This window comes from Prionailurus bengalensis, chromosome D3 (assembly GCF_016509475.1).
Source record: "Prionailurus bengalensis isolate Pbe53 chromosome D3, Fcat_Pben_1.1_paternal_pri, whole genome shotgun sequence".
Classification (NCBI taxonomy): Eukaryota; Metazoa; Chordata; class Mammalia; order Carnivora; family Felidae; genus Prionailurus; species Prionailurus bengalensis.
The window spans coordinates 75192988-75216036 of record NC_057356.1 but is presented as its reverse complement, the minus strand read 5'-3'; the positions used below and the strand labels follow the sequence as shown (position 1 = coordinate 75216036).

At 42.6% G+C, this 23049-nt stretch overlaps 1 long non-coding RNA gene across 1 annotated transcript; it reads right to left on the bottom strand.

Moving 5' to 3' along the window:
* Positions 1 to 9769: 9769 nt before the first annotated feature.
* Positions 9770 to 22554, bottom strand: LOC122470060. The gene is made up of 2 exons (XR_006293809.1): positions 22440 to 22554; positions 9770 to 9938 (listed from the first exon to the last, which is right to left on the bottom strand). It is a non-coding gene; the product is annotated as an uncharacterized LOC122470060 (long non-coding RNA).
* Between the last annotated feature and the right edge of the window lie 495 nt (positions 22555 to 23049).

Here is a 23049-nt window from a genome sequence, read left to right as displayed (position 1 = left end):
GATAAAGGATGGAGATATGTCTAATCTTGAATATGGAAGAGAAAGGAGGTATGCTGCGATTAGATTTATTTCCCTGAAACCCAAAAGGGTAGGGGATTTCTCAATCACTGCTATTTTCCGGGAGCCCAGGACTCGGGGAAAGTTTACCATTGCCATCAGCAACATGGTAGGTTGAGTTGACTCAGCCACTTTGGCAGAATTTCGCTTGGGTTTATGTACGGGGTCTTAATTTTACAGTCAGAAAACTCACGTGTGTGAAGATTAACCTTCTTCTGTAACTAAATTGAGCTAAGATATGATGTTCTGCTTTCCCACTGATGTTGGGGCCCTGAATATCAGTTACTTACGTGTCAACTTAGTCAATTTAGGATATTGGGCACCTGAGTATTTAAACTCCTTCAATTCAGAACTAGGTCTTCTCCTCTTCTTCAGTATTGATCAGAGTACCAGGGGGTTAGTTATTGTTCTGGCATCAGGAGTAGGCATTTGGTCCCCCTTTATTTATTGCTGAAAAGTCTTCAGGGTGCATTATTTCCGGTCATGCAGGTCCCTCTGTGTTCTTGTGTGCCTGTATGTTTCTCAGTGTGGCTCACTGTGTGTTTCCACAGGGCCGCTAACATCTCCCAGCACCTCCTGGCTCCTTTTGAGTGTAGCAGGGGAGAATCCAGCTTTTGCAGAGACCTAATTTAATCTGGGGAGCTACCTTTAAGAAATAGAACACACACTTATGATTTTATTGGGTTGACTATACTGCTGAGTATATTTCCTGGCTGAGAAGAACTTCCATTTTGACTCGGCATCAATGGAAGCTAAATGCTTCACTTATAATTTCACACTTCTCATGACTAGAAGAAGTTTCCATGGGCTAGCATCTGTCTCCACACATTTAAAACCCTTTTCCTCCACTATCCATGTCGCTCTGGTTCTCGTTGCTGTAGGATATGTTCATATCAGATTGTAACTTCTGGCTCTGCAACTTTGTGCCATGACTCCGGGTATTGGCACAGTGGATGCTAGGAGAATTTTTTGGCACCCATTTGTATACTTGGATGGCTAGCAAAAACAATTAGACACATAAATGACTGGGAACCATATAAATATATCTGACTAAACTCAAATATAAGTGTATTCTCAACTCAACTTCCTCTTAGCTGCATCCCAAATATGCCAACAGCTACTCCAACGTCATCTGACGGGGGGAAGTGTGTCAGAGAAGTTGGAATGGAAGAAGACAGTGGTCTTAACCAATTGATGGTAAAGTTTCTCTTACTGTTCAAAATTTTTTTTAAAAATATGGGACTATATGAATACACTGCTAGGATCCTTTCTGGGCCTTTGTAAGTGGGCGTGCAAATGAGGGCACTGAAGCTTAAATTTCTTTAGCTTCATGATAAATTTTCTTCTGTGTGCACAGGAACCTTCAGTTGCCCTTTCTGCCTCACCAGTACTGTGGAAGATGCAGGGTGGGTCCTCTCTGCAGACAGGTATCATTGCCATTTCTGCTTGGCTGTTGCAAGGCTATGGTGGAGCAAGGGTATTCTCCATGAGACTGCTGATTACCTACGCCTCTGCTTGGAGTGCCTCTTCCTAAGCCTCTGGGCTTGGCCCAGAGGGAAGGGACATGCCATCTAAATCCCCCAACATGTAAACTCTTCTTGGGCCCTCTTCCTTCTCCTTGCTGTTCAACACCAATCTGTTTTTGAGTCAGAAAATTATTGTCACCTCATCAGGCATTCTCTTCTCCTTTCTGGTTTAGGGGTAACCGCATGCTCTGAGTTCCTCAGTCTGTTAGCTTTTTGAAGATCAAAGCTCTTTTTCTTTTTCAAAAAGCCTTGCTCTTGCAATGAAAAGACTCTGTTTTCAAGACTCTTGTCTCCTTTATAAAATTTAAAACACCTGTTTATATCCCCTACTGACTTCTTTGGTGTTTGCTAATTCAATGAGTGGAGGACTGTGGGGCAATGAAAGAATTATGGGAAAAAGGAAAACCAGGTATTAGGCATTATCATGTTTCATCCGGCCACATTCATTTTGGGGCTTTAGAATTTCTAATTCTTGGTCAACAATTTTCTTAAGAAGACTTGTTACATGAAATTACCAATTTTTGTCAGGCTAAGGCATTGGCGACTAATTTTCAAAATATATATCAAATTCTTTTTCTGTTTATTTATTCAAAAATGATTTAGTAATTACCACATTGAAGCTATGTATATTGCTGCTGTTCTGTTGAGAATGAAGGTGTGAAAAGACAGGTATAGCTTCTACCCTCATGTAGCTTTCCACCTGCTGGTTAGGTGAGCATACAACAAATATATCACTCCTAGGATACTTAATTATAGTATATGCTACAAACAGAAGTACAAACTGCCATGTGAGAGATTAGCAGAGAGATTTTGTTGATTTCCATAGTCTCAAAATAGTTTGGGATTATAGTGGATTTGTCCAATAATTCTTTGTTGGATAACCAATTGGATAATAATGATAGAAGGAAATGGAGTCCCTCATCATTCCCTTAATACCAAAGGGCAGAGGTGGGTTTTTCTAAACTTTGTCTATGTGTTCTCTGCTAGAGAAAGTTTCTTTCTTCTTTTTCTTAACCTATAGACTTTAAGAGCATTGTTAGGAGGATAAGGTATCCTTAAACCCAGTTTTGAGAGATAGAATGTTGAGGTCAATGCCAAGAAAAATCTTTAGCTTTCAGACCAGCTTTCTAAGCCAATAAGCTCAACTTACCCTATAGAAATTACTTAGAGATGAGGAAAGTGAAAACACAAAGAGGTAAGTTCTCTGTCTTAGCAGTTTCATTCTGCAATCCAAGGCCATCTCTTTCCTCCCTGACACGGGGCTTTAGGCTGTGCACTGTGCTGTGGTTGGACACTATACTCAATTCATGAATCATTTTTGAGCATCTTCTTCTGCCATGTATCCAGGCACCAAGACCATCAGATGGCCTCTCCAGGAATTTACAGTTGTTAAGAGAGACTACCACAAAAATAGTTAGAATACACTATGAAAAATACTTCATAGGATGAAGTGCTATAGAAAAACAGAAGGATAAGTTCTGGTAGGAAATAGAAACAAGGTTATATAGCTGTGGTGTCTGATATAGTAGCCACTAGCCAAATGTGTCAACTTAAAGTCAATTTTATTAAAATGAAATAAAACTAGAAATTCAGTTGTTTAGTTGGACTAGTCACATTTAAGTTCTTAAAGCCACATGTGGCTGTTGGCTACCATAACAGACAGTGCTGATATGCAGCATTTCAATAATCCAAGAAGGTTCTCTTGGATAGTGCAGCTCTAAAGCTATGTTATGATGATACAGGAAACCCAAGGGGGCCAAGGTGAGCTTCTGAGATGACAGACAATATCTGTTTCTGGAGAGGAATCATCTTTGACAATCTGTGTACCAGTCAGTAGATAAAAATCCCATTAATTATTTTGAACAGAAGAAAAATATAAAGAACTGTTAACTGGATATCAAAGAAATAAAAAGGCAAAAGGGAACTGAAGTATCATTCCCAGGGCTGAGGAGACAAAGTGCAATGGTCAGAATTATTAAAACATAGAAGCTTGGAGATGGGCTGTGTGGAGCTAAAATTAAGATATTCCTTTCCTTTCCTTTCCCTTTCTTTCTTTTCTTTTCTTTCTTTCTTTCTTTCTTTCTTTCTTTCTTTCTTTCTTTCTTTCTTTCTTTCTTTCTTTCTTTCTTTCTTTCTTTCTTTCTTTCTTTCTTTCTCTTCCTTTCAAGATTTTGGAGGGCACCAGTGGCTGGTTCTAGTGTCTTTGAACTTGGAAGGGAAGTCTTATGCACCTGGAACACAGACCTCTGAGGAAGAGATGCTGCTTAGCTGGTACTGGTGTCTCTGACCTGGAAGGACGGGTTCCCTGAGGCCTGGACTCAGACTTCGAAATAGGGGAGGGGACCCTTGATGTCTGGCTTGTTCTGTGTTCTCTGAGAAGGCATGGTAAGGCTGGTTCTGGGAATGCTAAAAAACTGAAAACTGGAATCAACTATAGGTACTGAAATTAACGGCTACTATAGCTGTGGATAGTGTGCCTGGGGTCATGCTCACAGAAACAGGAGGAAAACAGGAGGCAGACACAAAGGACTAAATCCCTCTTCCCTCCTTCTGCCTTCCAGTCTTCTTTTAGCAAGCCTTTGGCAAAGTCTAACAGAGAGCTGGCTGGCAAAGGAGAAATGTGGTTTGCGGAGTCCCAGCCTAAACATCACAAAGCAGAATGTGGGGAAGTAAAGGGTGGGGTGTTGTATAATAAAGAATATGACTGCCTTTGTCCCTGGATTCTGGGAGGAAGATTCTATATCCTTGGAAATTCCCAAGTGATAGGAGTGTCTTTGTTTTTTAAGAGCCCCTTGGACCACAACTGAATTTATGCTATCAAGATGACTCAGATGGGGACCGGTCACCAGAAAGACCAGCCATATGATGAGAGAGTTGGGACTTTACATGAACTTGATGTCCAGAGAGGAGATAGGGGCTGAAGATTGAGTTTAATCATGTGGCCAATGATTTAATCAATCAGGTCTATATAACGAACCCCCAGTAAAAACTGGTTACCAAAGCTTGAGGGGGTTTTCTGGTTGGTGAACACGTCAGTGTGCTGAGAGGGCAATGTGTCCTGATTCCATGGAGCAAGGGCATAAAAACTATGTGTCTGGGACCCACTCAGGTCTTGCCCTATGTGTCTCTTCATTTGGCTGTTTCTAATTTGTGTCTTTTATAATAAAACTATAATCATAACTATGGCACTTTCCAGAGTTCTGTGAGTCATTCTAGCCAGTTGTTGAACCTAAGGGGGGGTTGTGAGATCCCTTGGATTTGTAGCTAATTGGTCAGAAGTGCGGGTGGTCTGGGAACACTCAAAGTTGTGACTGGCATCTGAAGTGAGGGCAGTCTTGCTGGGGACTATACCGCTGAACTTGTGGAGTTTGACCCTAACTTGGGGTGGTTAGTGTCAGAATTGAATTTCATTGTAGTATTGCAGGAGGAGGGGCAGGGGATGGAATCTGAAAAACTACTGATTCTTGTGACCTGAGAGTGTTCTCAACCACGCCAAAACTTATGCTCATGGACTATGCGAATCAGAAATTCAGGGAAGGCTCTTCTCTGCTTCATGGTATCTGGGGTCACAGCTACAAAGCACAAAGCTTACCTACATGCTAAAACTACATCTTTTTAGATTTAAAAAAGATGTTTATTTATTTTTGAGAGAGGGAGAGAGCAAGCACGATCTGGGGAGGGCAGAGAGAAGGAGACAGAGGATCCGAAGCGGGCTCCACGCTGACAGTAGAGAGCCCGATGTGACGCTCAAACTCATGAACTGCAAGATCGTGACCTGAGCCAAAGTTGGTCGCTTAACCAACTGAGCCACTCAGGTGCCCCTCAGATTTTTGTTTTATTACAAATTTAGACTAAAGTTTTCCAACTTGAGTTTCCTCCTTTTCTGGTTGCCCCTGGTTCACCTGTGCTCTCTGCATGAGTTAGCATGGCCTTTGGGCAATCCAGCTCTGCATGTGAGCCTTGATGGGCCAGTTGTTCTCTCAGCCAGCCAGGCTGGGGAGCTCACAATTTTGGAGCTAACCTTTTTGGCATCTGTGATGTTGATTACAGCATTATTACACTCCTCCCTCAGATTACGAGAGCACATCTCTGTAAGCAAGGCCCAAGTTACAGAAGCCGGTCACTGTAGGGCGTATGTTATAGCAATCGACGACTTGGGAGACAGACTGCCTAATTTATATGCCAGCTTTACTAGTCTGTGACCTTGGACAAGACACATAACCCACTCTGTGCCTTGGTTTCTCCACCTGTAAAATGAGGTCATGACCTCAGTTCTCATCTGACTTTGTCATTAACCAGGTGTGTGGCTTTGGTCATCTCAGTTTTGTCATCTGGGCTGGATGGTCTATGAGCTCCCTTCCACTTCTACATTTCTAGACGTGAGAGTGCTTTGCAGACAATAGAGGAACAATACATTGTAAGGCATTTGTTATTTTTTGCTCTGCTGAAGAGTCAGTCCTGAACACAGCAGTCCCTTGGTGCTCTGGGTCCTACCTGGCTTTGTCTAGTCGCTGAGCACTGTCAGTTGGGGTGGCTTCCTGATGCAGCAGTAAGAGCTCAAACTAGAGTTAGATGGGGTTTGAATTCTAATCCTACCATCTGCCTGGCTAGCAAAATTAGTCAGCCTTCTTAACCCTCCATTTCCTCATTTAAAATCTCCTTGTGTTATTTGGGATGCATCTGGCTATAAACAACTGACTACAAATGACTTACAGAATAAGGACATGTATTATCTCAACACTGTGTTTGACAAGGAGCCTGGGCCTAGGTGGTTCTGGAATTGCTTCAGTGGAACTAGATTGGCTTTTCTTGGCTTTTTCCTTGTGGTCACAAGATGATGGGGTATAGAAGGATGTCAACACACAGGAAACATGGGAGGGGGCTTCTTGTAAAACCGCTTTTTTTTTGGTAGGGCAGGAAAATCTTTCCAAAAGGCACCAGCAAAAATGTCCTCAGTTTCCACTGGCCACGATTGGGTTCTATGTTCATGTCTCAGCTGCAAGGGATGCTGGGAAGGCTGGCGTATGGCAACTCCAGCCTCCATCAAGTGGAGGAGAGCCCTGCCCGCAGGAAGCGAGAGGATGAGAGGCTCTTGAACCAGCAACCAGGGATGTTGGTTACAAATACGTAGCTCAGAGGACTGAGGGTCACATTTATTTATTTATTTATTTATTTATTTTTATTTATTTATTTATTCAGCTTCAGTGAACTTTAGGTTCATCAAATGCTTGTATAGTAGTTATTCTATGCCAGGCTCTGTTTAATATCAACCTACTTACTCCTAACTTCATGGGGAGAGGTACTATTATGATCCCCCTCTGTCCCCATTTTAGATGAGGAAGCTGAGGCACTGAGAGATTAAAATAACTGGCTAAGCGGTTCATGGCGGAGAAGTGGTAAAGGCAGGATTCAAACCCGGCCCGAGCCTGTGCTCTCAACCCCTGTATCACACTGTCTCCCAAAATGGTTGTTAAAGTAGCACACACAGCAGGCTGCCTGCGAAGGCTGGTTCCCATCCCTCCCCTGATTCAGCCACAAGAGCAGATGGATGCTGCATGGAAGGGGCAACAGTTAAAGCAGAACATTCTCGAATGCCCCCCTTCCTCTATCCATTCCAGGTTCCTGGGTTTAGTTTTTCTCCTCTGCTGGATTCTTGTCAGTTTCAAAAGCACTTGTGAAATCGATTCTGATAGTCTCTTCTTATTTTATTCAAGATATGTATGAAAAGGGTGATATCCCCCCCTCCTGATGTTTGGAAGCCTGGACCAAGGGGAAATAAATATTTTCTGTTTCTAAGGATGGATAGAAGTGGGTTGACGGAGAGACCCATGAGGCCTTATGGGGAGTCATCTCTGCACTGCAAAGAGGCAGCTCCTTGTGGAATTGAGAACTCTGTAGTGGCTTGGCCTTGTGGCAAGATCACCTTAAAATAGTGTATTCTGAGTATACCGTTAATTAACCCGATTGGGATGGGGTTGAGAAAGAAAGGGCCTTGTCGTGGCTTGTGCTGTGGCAACCACACAGAGATAGAGAGGCAGCAGTGGGGGTTGTTTTGGAGGACCCCCTTCCTAAGGACGTGGAGGAAGTGAGCCAAGCATTTGTGACATAAACCAGTGACTCAAGAAGGAACAGGAAAGGACTATCACAAGTTTCCTAGCTTGGGACACTGAAAACACAAAAACAAGGTCACGTGTCCACACAGTGAAGAAAGGAGTCTCTGAAAAGGGAGGAAAAAACAGCCAAATATAACTCCACATAAAGACGATCAGAAAAACATCCTTGCTGGTTTGACAACCAACCAAGAATAACATATGAGTTCACTGAGCTCCAAAAATGGGGGGAAAGATAGAAGCACAAGCCAGCTAATTTAAAAATCAAGAAGTGCATTTCTCATCTTCCTGCAGAGGAATGTTCCGGAGCAGATCCTCCTAGAGTAGAGCTAGCCCCTTAAAGCGGGAGTTTCCTGTAGAGATTGAGCAGCTGCACCTTTGATGACTCCTTGGATATTAGCAAAACACTCGCTAAATATAGATGAACGTCAACAAGTCATAAATAAGGGAACAGGAGTGGGAAACTCCATACAAAAGGTGAGTGGGCAAGAACAAAGACATCCTTGTCTGCCAAGGCAATTATCACGTGCAGCATCGAAGCATTAATCAGGGAGTCATTTAAAAGTTCAAATGCCAAATAAGAATAAAAGTCCCATGCAGGAAACTGTCACATATCAGGGCACTGGAGGCAAACTACTACCTAGTATCTGTTTCCAGCACTCTATTCCGTGGGGTGGAAAAAAAGCATGCCATTGGCAGGGACTCTGAGGATGTTACAATGGCCAGGTGGCAAAGAGCTGCTCAGGCTGCCAGTCTGGTGTTTTACCTACATTAATTCTTCCTCTAAGTTTCCTTTACTTGAAGGGAAACCACACAATCTCTATCGTGATTTCCCTGAGGGATGTCGGATACCAGCTACCGGGGCCTTGAGTGGGTCACTGTGGACCATGCTAGGTCAGATTAACGTTGTTTTCTCAAAACAAGCCAAACACGTGCTGATTGATGTCTGCTCTTCCTGTCTGCCCAGATTAAATCCATTTAAACTCGGAACAGTCCGTACTTATTAAGTGCCATGTGTAGATGGTGTGGTGCTTGGGTCTACCCATGACACATCAAACAAAAAGAAGCACAGCCCCGTTTCCAGTAAGTCTTGGTCTGAAGAGGCTTTGCCGTAAGCAAATGGAAACCTGTCGAAGCTACTCCCACAGTTTAGGTAATTCCTGCTCAACACAGAAAAGCATCTTATCTTGGTTTATCTCAACGAAAACTGGTACCCGACCCCCTCCACACACCATGTAATTTCTAACTTGTAACTTATTGAATAATTCTTAAAGGATCTGTAGAAATGAATAATTCCTGTTAGAAACCTTACATTAAAAAAATATCTTCACAGGGGTGCCCGGGTGGCTCAGTCGGTTAAGCGTCCGACTTGAGATCAGGTCATGATCTCACAGTTCGTGAGTTTGAGCCCCGCAGTGAGCTCTGTGCTGACAGCTCAGAGCCTGGAGCCTTCTTCAGATTCTGTCTCTGTGCCTCTCTCTCTCTCTCTCTCTCTCTCTCTTTCTGCCCCTCCCCTGCTTGTGCTCTTTCGCTCTCTCTCTTTCTCTCAAAAATACATAAACATTAAAAAAATATCTTCATGTTATTTGGTAAGTCCTCAATCTAGTACTATACATCAGTGACCAAGTTACTGAAATCAAACAGTTAAGCCAGGGTGGGGCGAGCTGGTGAAGGGAGGAAACAAGAGTGGTTCTCAGGTGTGGGTTTTTTCAGAGTCACTTCTGGCCTCTAGGGAGTGTAGCAGGTTTTGATCTCTCTGTTCTAAGACCTCTGTTTTTCTCCGTCTTCTATCAATGGGAATCCCTCTTGAAACTTGATGTCACATGCCAGAGAATCTAAGAAACCACGAATCTAAAGACAAGCCATTATTTCGCATTCTCAGAAAGAAAAAACTGCTGTCAAACTACGTCATGTCTTAGATTGTAAACGCATCTTGATTTCAGAGATGTTAAAATAGCAACAAAAAGTGCATTTATGATTCGAGGGAACACATCTTCATCATTTTCATGGAACATAAGGAAATCTGAGGTCTAATAAGCATAGACTAAACAAATACACGCAAGGTAAAGATCCTTCTTCAGCAAAAACTTTTCTTTAATACCTGTTTCCAGAAAGTGCTCAGTTGAGACTTCAGGACAAGATTCTTTGTGGAGACTTTTTTCAGCTGTCAGCCACCACAGGCGTTATCCAAATGGGACGGGTGAATCAGGTCAACAAACCATCAGATGTCACTGTGTTTTTCAGCCTGTGTCATGGCAGAAAGATAAGGCAAGATCGATAACAGTAAGTGAGAAAAATAACACATCAGCCACTATGAGAAGCACATGGGTGTCTGGGGCTCTACCTGCTTCCTGGCCACTGCTGCCCGCAGCTCTGTTCTCCGAGTCACATAGTGAGCAGGAAGCCACGTGACTTTGGGAGAAGAGCTTTGGGAACCAACTCACTATTAAGACAAACTGGGATGGGGTGGGAAGTGAGGTACTTTATGTTTGTACCTTTGATTAGGCCCTCACAGATCAAAGCTCTCTGAAAAACCTTTTAAAAAATGTTACATATATGATATATAATACGTACAAGAGAGTGTGTTTAACATCTATTATACAGTTTCAAGAATAATGACAAAATAAATCCAGTAAAAGGAAAAATAGTACTGATGCTTTGAAGCCTTGTGCGTGGTATCTCCAAATGGTATTGAACCCTTCTCTCCAGAGGAAGAACCCTTCTTCTCACCCTGCATTTTCTCTGAATCACCTTCTGTCTTTTCTTTATAGATATTCCTAAACAATATAACGTTTCATTTTGCCCCTTTTGGAAATTTAGATAAATAAAATTATGCCACACGCATTTTTTTTAAACTTGCTTTAGTATTGCTGCATGTTATGCATTTTAGATTCAGTCATGTTCATATGTAGCCATATTGCATTCCGCTGTAGGACTATGTCGTAATCCGTTCATACATTTTCCTGTTTGTGGATGTTTGGTTTTTTTTTTTAGTGTTTATTTTTGAGAAAGAAAGAGAGAGAGAGAGAATAAGTACGTAAGTGGAGGAGGGGCAGAGAGAGAGGAAGCCAGAGAATCCGAAGCAAGTTCCAGGCTCTGAGCTGTCAGCACAGAGCCTGATGTGGGGCTTGAACTTGTGAACCCTGAGATCGTGACCTGAGCCGCAGTTGGACGCTCAACCAACTGAGCCACCCCGGTGCCCTGGGGCTGTTTTGTTTTGAACAACAATGCTACTATGAATATTTTCATACATGGAGCCTGGTAAATACGTGCATTCATTTCTTTTGGCTATACATCTGCGAGTGAAATTGCTGAGTTGTGGGATGTACACATGCTTAATTTTACTGTGAGATGCTAACCAGTATTCCAAAGTGGGAGTAACAAAGTGGCAGTTTACTCCAAACAACAGTTTATGGGGGTATCCATTTTTTCCATATTTATTCCGCATCTTACTGATAATATTCTTAGACTAAAATTTTAGCCACCAGGTGAGAGTGAATGGTATCTCACTGTGGTTTCATTATACATTTTCCTGATGATTAATGAACATTTCCCTGTATGTAACAGACATGTGTCTTGTCTCATCTATGAAATGCTTTCTCATCTCTTATGCCCTTGGATTGCTTCTCCCTTCCTCAGTTGTTTTTACCTTATTGACAGAGAAGTTCTTTATTTTCTGGATATTAATGCTTTGTTAATTATAGGTATTTTAGATAACTTCTCCCAGGCTGTATCCTTTTTTTTTTTTTTAAACTCATTTTGGTGTCTTCTGAAGAATGGAAGTTAATGTGGTTGAATCAATCATTACTTTTTCCTTATTTTTTTCCTTATAGTTAGTTCTTTTTGTGACTTCTTTAATAATCTTTCCCTAGCCTGACATCACAAAAATGTTTTCCGTTTTCTTTCTAAAACTCGTAAAATTTTTCCTTCCATACGTCAGTGATCTAACTGGAATTGATTTTAGTGAATGATGTGAGTAGTAGTTCTGTTTTCTTTTCTTTCTTTTTCTTCATCTTTAAAAACTTTTTTTTTTTTTTTGAAATTACTACCTGATTGTCCCAGCACCATTATTTAGGAGTTGTTCCTTTTCTACTTATTTGTAATGTCACTTCTCCCATATATGTGTGCTTTCTCTGTTCAGGCCCGGAGACTATTTTTCTGTCTCTGCCCCAGTAGCACTGTTTTGTTTCCTGTGACTTTATAATTCTTGTCTGGTAGGGCACACTATAGTTTTCAAGTCTGACTGGAATATGAATTGATGTACGCTGATAGATAACTAGAAGACCTCCTTTAAATTCAAAAATCTCAGGAATGTCGACTCTAAAATATGCTGGCATTGAGTATTATAAGAAAATAAAAAGATAAAAAAAAGTCTTTTCCTTCAATAGCTCTATTTGAGCCAAATGTACATTCTTTTGCAAAGACACAACAGAAAGCTAGGATACACTTTGCTGAAGACTAGCGATATTGTCTATTTTTATCTCTACAGAGATGTGAGGATACATTTGGGTTCTCTCCTTACAGGATCCAGAAATCGAACAGTTGAGATGTAAAGTGTGGATGACATACACACTCGTACCTTCCTGGACTTCTACGCACAAGGACGTTCATTTCACGCTCCCCTTCCATTCACTCAAGGTTATAAAGGCCCACCTGGGCAAGAAAGTCCTGCCTTTCCAGAGAGCTCTAGCTCACCCAATTTGATCTCATTTTATTTTAATGAAAAAATATAATGGAATAGATAATAAAGTTCTCCCAAAGATGCCTTCTTTAGAGTTTATCTAAAGTTTATCAGCAAAATAACTTTGACTAAGTTAAATGGCGATGTGTCACACACCCAAAACGTGTGAAGCAATTTGAAAAAATATTTTAAATATGCCATGGATTTGTAAATTAATGCAGGGCTCACTGTGCTTGAATTTCCATTTCTAAACTGCTTCATTTGCATGCAAAGAGTGGGCAATTTTTGTGTGTGTGAAAATTTAGCCTTAAGAAATGAAAATCAAAAACTCAGCAACTTGAAAAGAGCTGTTAGGCATAGAAATTGTTTAATCGGTTTCCAGCAGGGCCAATGGTGTTGGCATTTTGAAATACCAGATTGGATTGGCATCCTAGAAAAAAAAATCCTCAGCTCAGAAAAAGTCGCCTAAAAAAGCCACCATCTACAGAGTGGTGAAACAAGATAGCCGAGATATGACAAATGCCAATGGAACGAGTCCTGCGATCCAGAGAGAGCCCGAAGTGTGAAATGAACAAATGTTAGATGTGATAAAATTTCTGTCAGTGCTACCCCAATCATCTCTTCTGACAAATACAATGCCTGATCAGAAAATCAGGTGCTTTCGTCTACAGGATTGTTCCTTGGGGAGATTTTAAGAGGACCCAACTCTGCCGTGTGTTCCCAAGCCCGTGCTCCCATTTCGGAGTATATTAAAGGAGGGGACTAATAATTCTCTCTGCGACAAGGTTGAGATCCCAACTTAGATTTTCATTCCAGGGTTTTTAAAATGCAAGTTTAAAATAAGATTTCATTTAAACACAGCTCTACATTTTGTGATGCTTTTGTGGCTCAGACCTTGGAAATTAGACCAGAATCCCTTATTTTGCTAGAGTTCAAGTTTCTTCATCTACGGTATCCCAAATGAAAGGCACAAAGTTAGATCTACCTGTTTATAACAGTGATGATGATGAAGAGTATAATAATAATAGTAATATCCACCCCCCCCCGCCCCAAATAGTAAACCCTCTTTATTCATTTACTTCTTACACATACATATTTTGGGTGCCTTTTTTGTGTTTGGTACTATCCTAGCTGTTGGGGATGCAAAGTGCAATGCAAAAATGAATAAGAAAGAGATCCTGTGCCATCAAGAAGTTCATTCTTCTCAGTGAGTCTCTTCCTAGTGGATTTTCCAAAACAAACTCATTTACTTACCTAGTTTTCTCCCAAAGGACCTGCTTGACTACAGAAGGTCCAGCTAACAAGGAAGGAGATTCTATCCTTTCTTATTTTCTCTTTAAGTCCATATGGAAGAGTAACATGTGATGCTGTTGTCTTCTAGTATTTGAGCTTGTTGCTTTGCTCTTCTCCCGACAGTATGGCAAGGAAAAACAGGGCATCAGCTGTTCTGGTTTCTTTTCCCAGGGCAGGGGATGGAATTCTTCTCAGGGAAGAATAAGAGGATACCCTAACTTCTTCATGCTGGGATCACCTCTTTCTGTGTTGTCACTGAAAAAGAACAAACCTCACAGCCCAACCTGTGATGTGAGTCCTGTTTCCTAAATTCTCAACACCGTACTCTGCACACGTCGATGTTTGTTGATTGAACAAAAGGTTTCTGTGTGATAAAAAATGGTAGTATAGTTTCAAAAGAGGAGAATCAAGCAGGAATTTGTTACTTTGTGCCTACCATGAGTGTATTTAAAACCAATTCTAGAATATGCGTATAGGGAGGTCAAAAGAAAAGAATTGTAGATTGGCAGGGTAAATATTATAAGAATGGGCCCTCTGTAGAGATTCTCAGGCATTGTCCCCTTTAACAAAAAAGTCTTTCTGTGGGCAATCTGTAGACTGAAGTGTGTATGGTGTGAATGGTTCAGACCGACCTTGAAGGGCTAAGCCTTGGGTTCTGTTTAACGGAAGAAGGTCATGGGAAGTGTCTGTGCAGACTGTGGGATGTGATGGTGTTTGGCATTGAGAGAAGCAGTTATAACAGGCAAAGTAGTGGCTTGGACCATGAGCTATGGAAACAGAGCACCCAAGACTGAATTGTGGGTTTGGTGTTTCCCAGCTGTATGACCTTGGGCAAGTTACTGAACTTGCTGCTTTGCAGTTGAATCATCTGGAATAATCCCTACCTCGCAGTATTGTTATGAGAATTAAATAAGATGATATGGGCAAAGCACTTGGCACAGAGCTCTGCATGTGTGAAAGGGTTAAGAAGCAGAAGTCCCCTTTACTATGTCAGAGCCTATAGGAGCAGAGCAAAGGTACTCTGGCGTTAATGCCCATGACGCTTTGCACTCACTTCGGGGAAAAGCACTCTTCTGAGGAGCAAGAGGCCAGGTTTGTGGACTAATGACCCTGTTATTAACTTGGTAGGTGTTTAAGACTGAGTTCCTCAGTTTCCTCAAGTGTAATGTGGGGATCATGGTCTCCAAATTCCATTCGGTTCCAATATTCTGATGTAATGGTGATGCTTCTGTAGTGGACAGTTGGTGGGATCCTAGAGGTCCCATTACACTCCTTGGAAAGACTGGAGATTTCCCATGTCGTCTCTAATGGCACCATTTGCTATCATTCATATGAAGACGGAATATAATTGAGGCATTCACACCCTCCCATGGCCTATATGCCTTTTTAAATTAAAATAGCCACTGGAATAAGTCAGATGTCTTATCGCCAAGTGGCTGATGACCTCATCCAAAAGTGAGTCCCCTGGTTCTGAAATCTCAGCCAGGCTTCTGTCCCCCTGTCTGTCAGGACTTGATTTTACCTTTGAACTTGATTTTACATCAATAGGATATTTGGAAATGTTCTTAGTTAACTTTGTACTTGTTTAGTTTCAATAAAAACAGGGCAAATGCATAATTAGCATTTTAACAATAAATAAATTAGAACTTGAGATTGCTGTAACAATATACACTGTTAGAGAAGAATCAAAGAACGCAGTCTAAAAATAAAGGCAAACTCACAAACACACTCTTCTTTCTCTCTGGAAATCAAAAACACACCCATGGTTTTATGACAAAGGAGGAATAATGAAAGGAACTGAGAACTTTTCTTCCCACCTAATAGTGGGAAGGTAGTCGTGTGGAGTTGGATGAGGAACAGTTGTATCCAAAACAATAAACTTGCCCTAAAAGCCTTGATTATTAGTTCCACTTAAAAAAAGCAACAACAACAAGGATAAATGTAAAACCGATGTTAGGAGATTTTAAAAAGCTGCAACCCATGAAAGCCAAATAGTCATTTGCAAAATACTGTTCCAATCAACAGAATTGTTTCCTTCAGAACTGTCGGGATGCTCTCCGTACTCCGTCCTGCTACAGCCTGGAAATTGTTCTTTCTTCCTGTGGGACACAGAGCTGTTCAAACGCTTCATAGAGTCTGTCATGCCCTGAAAAATTCTGAGTGTCATTGTGGATTAATTAGCCTCAGATTTAATGTCACAAATTTTCCAAGGCCTTTGCCATTAAGGGAAATTTGGGGCTGGTGATAAAAGCAATCTGTGCTGAGACAAGGTGTACACGTGCAATGAGAACCCATTGGTAGGTGCAACCCATGGCTCATACGCCCTTGGCATTGGTTCAGACTTTGGGAAGTCTGGGTATTCTATACATGCTTCAGTTTAGGTCCAGCATAGTGTGGAGGCAAGTACTAACCTGTGTTTTGACTTTCTCTAAATGGCTTCATGGTGACATATCCTGAGTCCTGTATGTCTAAGAAAGTAATAAATGCGCAAACAGAAATAGGTAAAATAATTCCATGGAGTGAAATGAGCCGTATCCTGAAAAATATTCTTCTGTGTTAAATAAATGATGGAAGAAAATGGATCCAGAATGAGATATTGAGAGTCTCTTAAAATTTGGAGACATATGTATGTGTATCTGTGTGTGCGTTTGCATGCATATGCACACATTTGGATTTGAACTTCGCCGATCTTGGGGTGAATCTGATAATGACATTTATCCCGAAACAAACTTAATGATTTGCCTCTTCCCTGCGCTCGTTTCTCCCTACCCCTACTCCCTGGGCCCCCACCCCCAATGTGGGAGGAATTCTAGAAAGTGATTGTGCTCAAATAAGATCCATGTGAGGACACTTGGGTATATTAAGAAAGTCCCCATTGGCTGTAGTAAAGTGGAGTTGGGTAAAAGAAGTAGAAGCAAATTAGTAATGAAGAAAATGTTCCCAGGGTGAAAAAATAATCTATGGACCTCGGCACGGGCCAAGGGGACTGGGAGACAGGCAGGGTGCACTCGGGCCAAAGCTCATTAAATAGAAATGAATCAGAAGGAAGAAGATGGCTTGGAAAGGCATAGGGGACCTGCATATCCACAGGGTCTGCATCTGGATCTGAGCACTTGGAACCCCATCACACACTTTCAGAGCTGGAGGCGAGCTCATAATCACCAAGTCCAAACCCGTCGTGTTGCAGATGAGGAAGCCAAGGTCGAGCCCTTTGCCCAAGGTCCCAGCCAAATCAGAGCAGACACAAGGCTGGCGCCCAGGACTCCCTACTCTCAACCTGGGGCTTCCCCACCACTGGGCAGTGACCTGCTTCTTCTAGATTCGGTCTCTCCTGCTCACTGTAACTTCACTAGGAAATGATAAAGGAAATCTAGGAAACGACATTTATAAATGAGAAAGTGATAAGGGAATAACAGCAAACAAAAGTTATGGTACAAAGCAAGGATTTCTTATGGCCAGCTGCACACTGGAGCTACCTAGGAAGCTTAAAAAATAAATACAATGACAAACATCTATGTCAGACTAATTGAATAAGAATCAATTTAAGTGAGGCTCTGACACACTGATCATTATCAAAACTTCCCATGGAGGGGCGCCTGATTGGCTCAGTTAGCTAAGCTTCTGACTTCGGCTCAGGTCATGATCTCCCGGCTCTTGAGTTCAAGCCCCGTAGCAGGCTCTGTGCTGACAGTTCAGAGCCTGGAGCCTCCTTCAGATTTTGTGTCTCCCTCTCTCTCCGCCCCTGCCCCACTTATGCTCCGTCTCTCTCTCAAAAATAAACATTCAAAAAACCCCCAATTCCCAGTCGATTATAATGTGCAGCCAGAGTTGACATGAAAGATCTGGATTTGAATCTTGCTAGTATTAGCTGTGCTACATGAGGCAAGTTACTGAACCTCTCTGAGCTTCACTTCACTCCGGTGAGAAATGGAGCTGATAAAGCCTGCCTTTCAAGATGGCTGGGAGATTAGGTGAGATAAAGCATATGACTTGCCCGACACAGAATATTGAGTATTTGTCCTTAAATGTTGGTTTCCTTTCTAAGAATCTGAATCTTGATTCAGTGATTAAAATTAGAGAACCGGTTTTTGTTGGTGAGTTTCCTTTTCTAGTGTGTTCCCGAGCACATTCTCAATAATCCTCATCGAACATTCAGGAATGGCTCTCAATTTCCAAAGTAAGGCGATGGGACAGAGTGCACAGCCACCAAGAAGGTAATCCTTATTTCACTGACGAGTGGGAGTCTGGTGGGTTGCCTGGAGGAAGTGAACCTTCTGGCTGGTATTAGACGGTGGAGTAGGGCTTTCCAGAATGAAGCCACATGGCAGTGGACGCACAAATACAACTTGAAGCGGCTTCAGGTCACATATTGAGAAAACCTTTGCCTTTTCAATTCTCTTTCTCAAGTTTACTTTGAGAGAGTGAGAGAGAGAGAGAGAGAGCGCTCGAGTGCGAGAGCACAAGTAAGTGGGGGAGGGTCGGAGAGTGAGGGGCAGAGAGAGAATCCCAAGCAGGCGCCACACTGTCAGCACCGAGCCTGATGCGAACTCACGAACTGCAAGATCGCGACCTGAGCTGAAACCAAGAGTTGGACGCTTAACTGACTAAGCCACCCAGGCACCCCTCAGTTCTCTTCTGGTGATATTTCTTGTCCTAGGAAGACATTTTGCTTGCTAATATCACTATGTAAACAGAAGAGATCTCAGAGCCTTTTCACTTAGAGTTTAACAGTGTTTCATTTTAATTCTGTTTCTGTTCGGGTTGCCTTTTATTTATGGCGAGTATTTATTTATTTATTTATGGCAAGTGGCACTGGTTTTCCATTTAGAATAACGAGTGCATGTGAGGAAACATGTGCCCGAACTCCTCGGTGAACACCGGAGGAGTGCTAAGCAGATAGGGACATAGTCATAAAGGTGGGAAATTCCAGGGCTCACCTGTGAGACCCCAGGCTGGAACAGTAACACACTCTTTCTGGGACCCAGCTTCCCGAACCCTGAACCAAAAGTGTTAGACTTGACGATGCCAATGACTGCTATCAATTTAAATACATAGGATATTTAATTTTCATTTAAAAATTTTTTCAATGTCTAATTATTCTTGAGAGAGAGTGGGAGAGACACAGTGTGAGTGGGGGAGGGGCAGAGAGAGCGAGACACAGAATCCGAAGCAGGCTTCAGGCTCTGAGCTGTCAGCACAGAGCCCGAGGTGGGGCTGGAACTCCGTGAACCGTGAATGAGATCACCACCTGAGCCGAAGTCAGACGCTTAACCGACTGGGCCACGTAGGCGCCCCAAGTATAGATGATATTTAAATTTGCCACTATTTGGGCTTTTCCAGATAATCTTGTTCATTACAGATACATAAAAATATATATCAAAGAAAATGGGATAAAAGTGAACTTTTCCTCTATTTCATGTCTACCGTAGAAGAACTTGTGGGTTACTCATTCTTAATAAAGTCATTCTCTACTGGGATCCATGCTGTTCTACTAGAGTTTTCTTGTCTTGCTGATAGACCCAAGTCATTAATTTTGAAGGCTGTTGTGATCTGGGCGATTACCTGCATTCAGGTGTAACGCCCAAGCCAGGTGTATTCTTTTGTGAATTTCCTAAACAATTAGATCTGTGGATTACTGCTGGGTTAGCGTATTTCCTTCTTTTCAGCAGTCTTGAGAAATCTGAACTACAGGACAGATTCTCACCCTGCAGAGTGGTAATAAAACACATTAATCCGGTGGTTTGGATAGAAAGCTGGATCAGTGCTTTGCCTGTTGCTAACTACGTGAGTTTTGGTCTGTAGCACACAAATGCTGATGGTGTGGGGCCGGTGTACTGGGCACGAGGGATGTGGGACCCTCTCGGTCTTCAGTGTTGTTCCCTGAGGTTGTTGCCCACTCGGAAAGGCCAGAACTAGCATGAGGATAGCAAGGCACTCAGGGTACAGAATTTTAGGAGGCAGTCCTATGTTCCTGTAAGTGTTCCCCCAAGGTCTGGCCCCCTGAAACCTGGCTGTCTGTGAGCCAGGGGTTTCTCTCACCACTGTTCTGGATGGTGGAGACCCAATGTATCCAGCCCCGTCACCCTCCTGCTTCTGTCCTTCTTACTCTATGCCTTTCATCCCTTGGGTGCAGCCAAGGTGAAGGACTTTGGTGAAGGCCTCCCTCCTCTGCCAGTTCAAAGTCTCCTTTCCTAGTGCTGATTCCTACACCACCCCTGTTTTATGTAGTTCCCTGGGATGAGAATGTATCCTTCTTGTATCCCAAGCATTGTTCTAGCCCCTTTTTGGTGCATTATTTTCTCTAATCCTTTCTACATTATTTCTCCCACCCCTGCAAGGGGGAAACTTGAAGCTTGGAAAATGACCTGGTTTGCCCCCAGGTGATAATCGTTCTGAAATAAGCAATTCTCCATGACCCCATCCTAAAGAAAGTTTTTTCAGAATTTCCCAGTAGAGGAGAAATGTTGAGGGAATTTCCCAGAAGGTCAAAGTGTCTGGGATGGATGTGACCTTATTTTGATTCGGGTTGGGAAAATACTGATGACAAAACACTATAGTTCTTTTGGTGGCAAATGGGTTTTAAAGAATAAGAAAGAACATGAAGGTGGGTGCCTCTTTGGGAGCTGGTTTTGACGCAGGGGATTCATGGACCACACAGCTGTAGGCAACCTCATAAAGGGACCGGGGTCCTTGGCTCTGGAGTTGGGGGTGGATCCGTGCATCTTATTCAGTGATGTATCCTAGCAATGGTGGGTGGCTCTGGGCATGAGAATAAATTGTTTGGAAGTCCGTGGAAATGTGGTGGTAAGGACACGGAGAGTTTGGCAGCAATGTATTCGCTCACAAATACTTGGTAAGCATCTGCTAAGTGCCACACGTGATTCTCAGTGCTGGGGATACAGAAGTAAACCACCAGATGAGAGCCTGGCTCTCTGGAAGCTGTGGAGCTAAGCCACCACTTGAAGGTGGAGCAGAGGAGTGTGCAAGGAGACCAGGAAGGAGTGGTCAGGCAGGTGGCTGGAAAACTGGGAGGAGGTGCTGTTGGGTAAGCCTAGAGAAGGCGATTTCCAGTATCTAGACAGGCTAAAGCTTTATCAGAGGGCATAGGAATCTGAGGAGAGGGGGCTATCAAACATCTTCGTATACCCTGACAACTTACAACTGTTCTCCTCTGGCCTTTTGCTGAGAGGCTCTACTCTAACATTCACACGTCCAAAGAACAAATGGTGTGCAACGGTAAGGAGGCATATATGTGTTGGTGCATATACTTGCACTAATGCTGGGTTCGTGCTGCATTCCTCTGGGAGGCAAATTTTGTCGCCTGTGGTGTGCTTGAAAATGAGGCATTTGACGTGGTATTCTTTTTTGGGGTCAAAACAGATCCGAGCACCATACGTAAGCTTGCCGAGCTGCGAACGGAGCAGCGATTTCCTGAGACGAGGTGTGTGTCTGCCAGGATCAACCACAGGCCTTGCCAGATCCTTGTGGGAGATGAAATGCCAGGGAGCAGCCCGCTACCACAAAGAGAAGCTGAATGGCAGGAACACCTCCAACGGCAGAACATTTAGAAATCGTTCCTTGGAAACCAATTTCCCTTTGCGCAATCATGACAATACCAAGATACCAACCCGTTCGCTCCTGAGAATAATTACCATTGCCATTTGTAGAATCCTTGAGAGTTTATAAAGTGCTTCCAGGGATGTTATCTTATGGACGGTATTTGAAGTTGGAGTGTGTGGTCGGCTCAGACAAGGAGCCCTCCTATGCCAGCTCGCACAGGCCCTCGTCTCCTTTCCAGAGTGGAGCCATGGAAACCGTGGCTGCCCCTTGGGACTGGTGTCCGGCCTTTAAATGACTGGCTTCCCAACAATTTTGGAAATGAGAAATCATGACTCTCAATTGTGAGAGTACGGAAGAGTTTCTATTTTCTCCTATATATCTTGAGTTTTCCAAATTTTCGGTGATAAACACGGCTACATTTGTAATTAGAAAAACAAAGTTGTTTAAAAAATCAGGGGAAGTAAGCTGCTGAAATGTGCCGTGGGTTTGGCCACCTGCTTTGGTCGAGCTTCCTGGGTCAGAAGAACCATTCCATTTTGGAAGAGGGGGCAGAGAGGTCATGTAGGCAACCCCATTCGTGTAGCAGAGTGCAGAGAACGCAGCCAACCAAGAAGCAGTGTCCTACTTCTTTAAAATAGATACTTGGAAAGCTTAAACGCCAGCAGAGCGAAGCTGGAGATATCAATCCTCTTTGAGGAAGTGAGATGGGTTCTGAAGGTGCTATTTTCTCTTTCAGATAGTTCATTTTTTAATGAAATAATACGTGCTTCTGAAATGTGACAAAAAATTTAGAGATGATCTCAAAAAATTTTTCCCCAATCTTTTTTTTTTTTTAAATGTTTATTCATCTTTGAGAGAGAGAGAGAGACAGAGCATGAGCGGGGAAGGGGCAGAGAGAGGGAGGGAGACACAGAATCCAAAGCAGTCTCCGGTCTCTGAGCTGCCAGCACAGAGCCTGACGCAGGGCTCGAACCCATAAACTGTGAGATCATGACCTGAGCCACAGTCGGGTGCTTAACCGACTGAGCCACCCAGGTGCCCCTTCTCTATGTAAAGTCTAATCCCAGATTATTTTTTCCTAACTCCAGTTTCTATAATAAATATTTATCAGAAGTCTGCTCAGCTTCTGAATCCTTGTAATGATTTTTCCCTATTTTTATTCAATTTCCCATTGTTCTTCATGTTTTAATATAGAAAAGCTATTTCACTTACACTTGGCCTTGTTCTCTTGTGCTGGTCACATCTCTTACTCAGAAGTCAAGCTCGATTTGATTTCCAGGGGGACCCTTCAGGACTGAGATGAAAGTTCTTTCCATGCTTCCTGGCTCTAACATTCTGCAAAAATGGAATGCACAGAAGTGAAAGTTCCTAGCATGTACTGTGACTAGAACTTTCCATGTCCCTGTCTCCTCCCCCCCCTTATATTATGTCATCTAAGGGACAATATCTCCTGTCATGCTAGAAATTATTCCCACCTTCTGCGTATTTATTGAAAAATACCCAATAGGGGCTATGATATCATCTAATGGCTACTTACTTGAGAGTCTTATAATCTGAGTACTCACGCCAGTTCTACTTCTGACCGGCTTGGTGAAATTTCGTGAATTACTTCATATCATTGAGCTTCACTTTCCTAAAATGAAGATAATGATATTGTTATTGTGTGTGGTGACGTTAAAGAGAGATATTTGTAAAGTATCTAGCACAGTGCATTGTACATTTTTTAAAAAGCTTATTTATTTTGAGGGAGACAGAGACAGCACCATTAGGGTAGGGGCAGAGAGAGAGAGAGGGAGAGAGAGAGAGAATCCCAAGCAGGCTC